Below are 9,272 nucleotides of genomic sequence, written 5' to 3'. Positions count from 1 at the left end.
GAGGTTGAAATACCATGAGGAGGGCCTTTTGCTATCTACCAGCTTTCTTTGCATCTAGTCTCTTGTAAGAATTCTAGTTCTGGGTCTCGGTCATGTGGGATGGTTGAGCAGACTTCATGGAAAGCTGCCTGAGTTTTGAATCAGGAGGATGGCTAAAGACGCTGCCTGAAGCTCAGTGACAGAGAAGCCCTGGGAAGGAACGATTCTGTAGAAGCAAGAGATCAATACCCTAGATCAGAGCTGGGATCTCTGGGTTCAAATCCCAGGTCCAAGGTCTACTTGCCCATGGTCTTAAGCAGGTAACCCTCGGACTCACCATGGGGGATGAGGGTAGTAACAAGTCATAGAGTTATTATGGGCATTAAGTAAGAATACAGTGGCAGAGGTACTTCCTAAACATCCTAGAGTGTTGTAAGGGCTGCTGACTTTTTATTCTCCATATCAAGCTGAGTTTGCTAATAGCGAGTGTAGATGACTGGGTTGTTTCCCTGTTGTAATTCTTATGAACAGAGATGTGAAGGGAGAAATGTGTTTTGCTCCTTTACCCTGGTTTCAGTTCCTCTCAGGGTGTACCATGTATGAATTACCCTGGGGATTTCATCCTCCAAAGCTTCATCTTCATGCTGAACCTCCATTAAGAAGTGCGGCTGGTGTAAGTCCATGGAGGTAGCACCTTGGCGTAGGTGGGTGGGAGGTAATGGACTTCTCACAGGACTCTGGGAGTTCTAGGGCAAGTAAGTTCATTGAGCAGCCTAACTTGGGATCCATCTCAAGGGGAGGCTCCAAGGTCTGACACTATTACCAATGCTATGGTGTGCTTACAGATAAGAGCCTAGCATGACTGTCTTCTGAGAGGCCTAACAGGCAGCTGACTGAGACAGACACAGATACTTACACTCAAGTAGTGTGCTGAAGTTGGGTACCGCTGTGGTTTCCAAAGAATGTTGGCCTCTAACTCAGGACCCTCCTGCCATAGCTTCCTGAGTGTTGGGATTTCAGGCATCTGATCCTCTGTTGTCCTTCATTTTAATCTTTGATTTAACTTTTTCAAGATGAAATGAATAAAAAGCAAAATATTGCCATGAATATTGAAAAAATGGATAATTATTCTACATAATTGAATAAAATATTTAATTTTGTCTCTCTCTCTCTCTTTCTGTGTGTGTGTGTGTGTGTGTGTGTGTGTGTGTGTGTGTCTGCTTATTTTTGTAGACCTGTGGGGTCAATCTCAGATGTCATGACTCAGATACCACACACCTTGATTTTTTTGTGTTGCTTGACCCCTCCCGCCACTGCTCCCAGTGCTTCTACCCCTCCCCTCTACCCTAGATCCATTCCTTTTCTGTCCCCCCCCCTTTTTTTGTTAAAGCAGGCCTCCTAGCACTATCAACCAAACATAGCATAACAATTTACAGTAAGACTAGGCACAAACCCTCATATCAAAGCTAGATGAGTCAACCCAGTAGGAGCAAAGGGATCCTAAGAGCAGGCAAAAAAGTCAGAGATACCTCTATTCCCAGTGTTAGGAGTCCCACAAAAACACCAAGCTATACAACTATATACACAGAGGATCTAGGTTAGACCTGTGTAAGCTGTGTGATTATTGCTTCAGTTTCTGTGAGCCCCTATGAGCCTGGCTTAGTTGATTCTGTGGGATTTTCTTGTGTCCTCAACACCTCTAGCTCCTACAATCCTTCCTCCCCCTCTTCTCCAGGGTACCTCTGAGAATGAGGAAATGAAGTCTCCCACTATCAATGTTTGAGGGGTTGATATGTGGTGTAAGTTTTAGTAGTGTTTCCTTTGTAAACATGGGTGCCTTTGAGGTTGGGGCATAGAGGCTAAGAATTATCAGATTATCTTGGTGGGTTTTTTCTTTGAAGAGCATACAGTGTTCTTTACCATCTTTTTTGGTTGACTGTGGTTTAAAGTCTATTTTGTTAGATATTAGAATGGCTTCAGCAACTTGCCTCTTAGGCCATTTGCTTGAAAAAAAAACTTTTTCCAGTCCTTTACTCTGAGTTAATGTTTGTCTTTGATGTTGAGGAGTGTTTCTTGTGTACAGTGGAAGGATGGATTCTGTTTTTACATTTATTCTGTTAGTCTGTGTCTTTTGGGAGAAATTGAGTACATTGCCATTGACAGATATCAATGACCAGTGATTGTTAATTCCTATTATTTTTGTTGATGTTGTTGTTGTTGGTGGTGGTGGTGGTGGTGGTGGGTGTCTCCCCTCTCTTGGTTGTGCTGGTGTGAAATTATTTCATGTTTTTTCATGGGTAGTTAACCTCCCAGGGTTGGACTTTTCCTTTTAGTATCTTCTATAGGGATGGATTTGTGGATAGATATTATTTAAACTTGACTTTATCATGGAGTATCTTGTTCTCTCTATTTATGGTGATTGGAAGTTTTTCTGGGTATAGAAGTCTGGGCTGACATCCCTTGTCTCTTAAGAGTCTATAAGACATCTATCTAGGCCCTCCTGGCTTTTAGAGTCCCCTTTGAGAACTTGGATATAATTTACTTGCTTGCCTTTTTGGTACCTGATCTTTTTCCCTTGTAGCTTTGAGTTTTGATTTTTCGTGTTTTGATTATTATGTGGCATGGCAACTTTCTCTTCTGGCTCACTCTATTTTGGTGCTCTGTAGGCTTCTTGTACCTTTATAGGCATGTCTTTCTTTAAGTTAAGAATTTTTCTTCTATACTTTGGTTGAAAATATTTTGTGTGGTTGAGCTGGGATTTCAGCTTGATTTGGGGGCTGGAGTTATGGTGGCTGCTGTGACCTCAGCAGAGTTGGAGGACAGGACAAGAAGGTGAAGAACAGTTGTGAGTAGGTTTGACAGTGAGAGATGGTGGCAGTCTTCTGGCAAGTGGCCTACCAGGAGTTCTGGCAGCCAGCATAGCCTCTGGTAGAAAAGGGGGCTTCACCAGAGTTGTGGCCTGGGATATGGTGACTAGGAGAAGAGTCATGGTAGGGGGTAGGCTTTATAATTTTTTAATTGGATATTTTTCATTTATATTTCAAATGTTACTGTTTCCCAGTTTCCCGATCATAAGTCCCCTATCCCATTCCCTCCCCTTCTATATTGTTGTTCCCTTTATTCAAACACACCCTTCCCACCCCCCAATATTCCCCTACACTGGGGGCCAGCCTTGGCAGAACAAAGGGCTTCTCCTTTCATTGGTGTCCAACAAGGCCATCCTCTGCTACATGTTCAGCTGGTGTCATGAGTCTGTCCATGCATAGTCTTTGGATACTGGTTTCAACCATAGGAGCTCTGGTTGGTTGATATTGTTGTTCTTATGTGGTTGCAAGCTCCTTCAGCTCCTTTGACCCTTTCTCTAATTACTCCAACATGGACACCTTTCTCAGTTCAATGGTTTGCTGCTAGCATTTCCCTCTCTATTGGACATGCCCTGGCTGTGCCTCTCAGGAGACAGCTATATCATGCTCCTTTTAGCATGCACTTCTTAGCTTCATCAACAATATCTAGTTTTGGTGACTGCAATATATATATATATATACATCACAATATATATATATATAATCACAATATATATATATATAATCACAATATATATATATAATCACAATATATATATAATCACAATATATATATATATATATATATATATATATATATATATATGTTCTGTATACCTATGTGGGGCAGGCTCTGAATGGCCATTCCTTCAGTCTCTGCTCCAAATTATGTCTTCATATCTCACCCTATGAATTTTTTTATCCTCCTTTTAAGAAGGACTGAAGCATCCGAACTTTGGTCATCCTTCTTCTTGGGTTTCATGTGGTATGTGGATTGTATCTTGGGTAATTTAAGCTTTGGGATAATATCTGCTTATCAGTAAGTATATACCATGTGTGTTTTTCTGTGATTTGATGTAGGGAGCCGTATTGGATTTGGGCCTGGCTGTTTTGTGACTGTATAGCTCAAAGTGGCTACATGACTCTTGGCCACACATACTCCTCTAAGATGACTGTCATAAAGCCTCGAGACTGTGGGACAAAAAGCCTCTCCCATGAATTTACGGCACAGGAAGATAACATTCACGGGATACTTCAGCCTAAGCAAAAATCAGTTATCTCCTGAGTCAACACCCGGTGTCTCCACTGCCTGACTTCATCATCTACCGCCTGACCTCTTTGTCTCCAGCTATCACTGCCTATATCCTCATCTCCCCCTCCTTCGTGTTTCACAAAAGTCACTCCCCCTACCTGAAAGCCTTAAAAGCTGTAACGTTCATCCCAATAAATGAGACCTTGACAATAGAATCTTGCTTGGTCTCCTTCTTCTCTCACCCCCCATTTGGCCCAAGGGTAATGCCCCTTCGGAACCCTGAATAACTGGACCCACTGGACGGGTCAATTTGATTACCTCACTCTAGATGATATTTTCTAGTTCCATCCATTTTCCTATGAATTTCATGAAGTCATTGTTTTTGATAGCTGGGTAGTACTCCACTGTGTAGATGTACCACATTTTCTGTATCTATTCCTCTGTTGAAGGACATCTGGATTCTTTCCAGGTTCTGGCTATTATAATTAAGGCTGCTGTGAACATAGTGGAGCATGTGTCTTTGTTGTATGTTGGAGCATCTTTTGGGTTTATGCCCAAGAGAGGTATAGCTGGTTGCTCAGTTAGTCCAATTTTCTGAGGAACCTCCAGACTGATTTCCATAGAGGTTGTACCAGATTGCAATCCCACCAACAATGGAAGAGTGTTCTTCTTTCTCCAAATCTCACTAGCATCTGTTGTCACCTGAGTTTTTTATCTTACCCATTCTGACTGGTGCGAGGTGGAGCAAACAGTTCAATACTTTGCCATTAATCAACATTCAATTCAGTCTCTTTTTACTCATGATACTCTGTAGGCCAGGGACTTCTGTTTGACATTTGTTTAGCAAACCTAAACATGACGACATTCACAATCAAGCACTGGGGAAATGAGGATTTACTAACCTCCCTGCTGTAAAGTTCAGAACAAGTTATGACCATCCCTTGATAGGGTTTTACATCAGTGCTGTACCAAATGGCACACTTTCTTATGAACTGAAATAATTCCTCCCCTCTCCTTTTGTGAAATTTCTGATCAGGCAAATCACACCAGCTGTGTCATGTTTATCACAGATGATGCAGGCTTCCACTTTCTTGTTTCTTATGTTCTTTAAACATGGTACATGCTTATTTCCCTCACTATAAGATCTATCCATCATAGTATGTTACCTGTTTTCCCCCCTCTAAGGACAAGTTCTGTTTCTAATGTCTAAGATACAGTAGAGTTTTCAAATACTGGATCTCTTTAGGGTTAAGAGTGTAGTTTAGTGATTGAGTACTTTCTCAGTATACCTGGAGTCCTCACTTTGATCTCTATCAAGAAAAACTGACCTTGTGAATGTGTACACTGTAGAGCTCTAGACAGTGCCTATCCTGTAGATAACCCTGAGTGTTGCCAGAGCACCTGGAATTCCAACGTCCTAGGTATAAGTCTCTTGTCTAGTGACATAGGCCACAGCCTACCCAAGACAGAAAGATTCCATCCTGATGGAATTTACAGTGTACTGCAGTAAATTAATCTCTGCAAAACTTTCCTCTTTCTGTAGATCTAAAGTATGAATACCTCTGTCATGGCAGTTCTATGAGGATTTTAACAAGGTAAATGATAAGTCCATAAGATGTAATGAAGAAAATTTAGGCCATGAATATTAGGAACTTCACTGTTTCTGGCTGGAAGAATTAGATGTCACAACCATTGACTATCCTGTTTTGTTTCAAATAACAGATTAAACATTCTCAGTGATAAGTACAATTAGCATTTCCTAAGAACAGAGTAGGCATTGGGTACAGCTCTGAGAGTTTTCCAATGTTACCTCATTTCTCCCATCAATTTTGAGAATGCCTTCTTACATTCTTTTTAAGTTGTGAGAAATGAAAGCACGGTGTTCTCTTCTGGATATTGGATATTTCTATCTTGTCTCTCCTAACAAAACAGGATTTAACAACTATTGATTAACACTAGGCTTCAACATTCAGCTTTTTTTTTTTTTTTTTTATTATTATTAACTTGAGTATTTCTTATATACATTTCGAGTGTTATTCCCTTTCCCGGTTTCCGGGCAAACATCCCCCTCCCCCCTCCCCTTCCTTATGGGTGTTCCCCTCCCAACCCTCCCCCCATTGCTGCCCTCTCCCCAACAGTCTAGTTCACTGGGGGTTCAGTCTTAGCAGGACCCAGGGCTTCCCCTTCCACTGGAACATTCAGCTTTTCTAATCTAGACGTGAACTTCTTTCTATTGATGCCATGAAATACTCTGATCAAAGGGATCCTGAGGGAGGTAAGAATTTATTTGAGTTTATAATTGCAAGTCATGATTCACCACTGAAGGAAGCCAGGGCAGGGGCTGAAACTGAGATGTAGAGGAATGCTGTTCCCTACTGGCCTACTCTCCCTTGCTCATGTGCAGTCAGTTCTTTTAAATAACACAGGTCACCCTGCCTAGGGGATGCCACTGCCCGCAGTGGGCTGGGACCAGCCACATTAGTCAGCAATTAAGAAAATACCCCATAGACACACCCATGCACGTTTAATCAAGCAGATGCTCCAGTTGTTGTTTTTTTCCTATACCCCCAGGCTGTTATAAGTTTACATTAAAAACTAACACGGCAGCTTTAAAGCCTGTTTTGTGAGGTACTGTATTAGTAAGACCTGCTTGTTTTCCTAGTTCCATTCACTTGGAATATTTTTCCCATTCTTCATTGTTTTATTTTTAATGGGGAAGTGTGTTTCTTAAGAGGCAGAGGGAATATAAAAAAGAAAAGATTTTCCTTTCTCATCCAATCTTCTAGTGTGAGTCTTTTGATTGTGAAGTTGAGTCCACAGATGTGGACTTATTATTGATAGGTATATTAATTCCTATGGTGTTGTTGGTTTTATAGCATTAGAATGCTTTCTTTTCTTTTTTCTAAAGATTTATGTATTTATTTATTATATATAACTACATTGTACCTGCCTTCAGACACACTAGTAGAGGGCATCAGATCTCATTACAGGTGATTGTGAACCACCATGTGGTTGCTGGGATTTGAACTCAGGACCTCTGGAGGAACAGTTATTTGAAATCCTACTATTGATATGTGGTGCAATATGTTTTTGAGCTTTAATAAGGTTTCTTTTTACGTATGTAGGTGTCTTGTATTTGGGGCATAGATATTTAGGATTGAGGAGTTCATCTTGGTGGATTTCCTGTGATGAATATGAAGTGTCCTTCCTTATCTTTTTTGATGACTTTGAGTTGAAATTGATTTTATTCTGCAAAAGCTTCTGTAAGGCAAAGGACACTGTGGTTAGAATTAAAAGGCAACCAACAGGGTTAGGAAAAAGATCTTTACCAATCCTACACAACAGATGGGGCTTATATCCAAAATAAAGAACTCAAGAAGTTAGACGCGAGGACAAATAACCCTATTAGGCGGGTTCAAGCAAACAAAGAATTCCTGAATGCCGAATCTTCTTTTCATTTCAAAACAGCCCTGACATGGCTAAGATCAAAACTCTTTTTATTTCCATTGTTGGTGGTTGCAGACTTATTCTGGTACAGGTTTCTTGTGACATTATGCAGATGCTATATATGCATATACCCAAAAAAAGATCAAATATGTATTTATTGTCAATGGTTCAACGAATGGATACGTGCACATCTGCAATGGAATATTAATTTGACTTTATGAAAAGCAAATGGAATTTGAACTGGAAGAAATATCTTGGTGTAATATGGGTATGATGTAAGTTTGCCAAATGCTTGAATTACCCAGATGCCTAGAACAAATGAAATGTATATATATATGTGGAAGACACAGCTGAGAATACATAAATACAGAGGCGTATAGAGGTGAACACAGAACAGGATGTCCTGTCTCAATGTCTCTAAGCCATTTTCATGGACTTGGACTCACTCCCTAGTAAGAGCACACCAGTGGAAGGAACTCACACTGACTGTTGAGAGGGGCAGCAATGAGGGGAAGGTTGGGGGAACACCCATAAGGAAGGGGGAGGAGGGATGTTGCCAGAGCAGGAAGGAATGCCTCAGAAATGTATATAAGAAGTACTCAAATTAAAATAATAATAAAAAAGAAATACTAATCAGTAGTGACAAAAAAAAGAAAATTGATTTTACTTGATATTAGAATGGCTACTCCAGCTTACTTCTTCTGACCATTTTCTGGGAAAGTTGTTTTCCAGCCTTTCACTCTGAGGTAGTGTCTGTCTTTGTCTCTGAGGTGTGTTTCCTGTAGGCAGCAGAATGCAGGGTCCTCATTGTGTATCCAGTTTGTTAATCTATGTCTTTTTATTCGGGAGTTGAGTCCATTGATGTTGAGAGATATTAAGGAATAGTGATTATTGCTTCCTGTTATATTATAATTGGATGTGAGGTTTTGTGTTTGTGCTTTTCTTCTCTTTTGTTTTTGTTGCCAGACGATTAGTTTCTTGCTTCTTCTAGGTGTAGCTTGCCTCCATGTTGGGCTTTACCATTTATTATCCTTTGTAGTGCTGGATTTATAGAAAGATATTGTGTAAATTTGGTTTTGTCATGGAATATCTTGGTTTCTCCATCTATGTTAATTGAGAGTTTTGCAGGGTACAGTAACCTGGGCTGGCATTTGTGTTCTCTTAGGGTCTGTATGACATCTGTCCAGGATCTTCTGGCCTTCATAGTCTCTGGCGAAAAGTCTGGTGTGATTTTGATAGGTCTGCCTTTATATGTTACTTGACCTTTTTCCTTACTGCTTTTAATATTCTTTCTTTATTTTAATGCGTTTGGTGTTTTGACTATTGTTATGTGAGGAGGGTTTCTTTTCTGGTCAATCTATTTGGAGTTCTGTAGGCTTCTTGTATGCCTATGGTATCTCTTTCTTTAGGTTAGGGAAGTTTTCTTCTATGATTTTTGTTGAAGATATTTACTGGTCCAGGCTGGGAGTCTTAACTCTCTTCTATACCTATTATCCTTAGGTTTGATCTTCTCATTGAGTCCTGGATTTCCTGTATGTTTTGGACCAGTAGCTTTTTCCACTTTACATTATCTATGACAGTTGAGTCGATGATTTATATGGAATGTTCTGCTCCAGAGATTCTCTCTTCCATCTCTTGTATTCTGTTGGTGAAGCTTGTATCTACGGCTCTTTGTCTCTTCTTTTGGTTTTCTATATCCTGGGTTGTTTCCATGTGTTCTTTCTTGATTGCTTCTACTTCCATTTTTAATT

Source organism: Rattus rattus, chromosome 7, assembly GCF_011064425.1.
Source record: "Rattus rattus isolate New Zealand chromosome 7, Rrattus_CSIRO_v1, whole genome shotgun sequence".
Lineage (NCBI taxonomy): Eukaryota > Metazoa > Chordata > Mammalia > Rodentia > Muridae > Rattus > Rattus rattus.
This window is presented reverse-complemented; position numbering follows the sequence as displayed.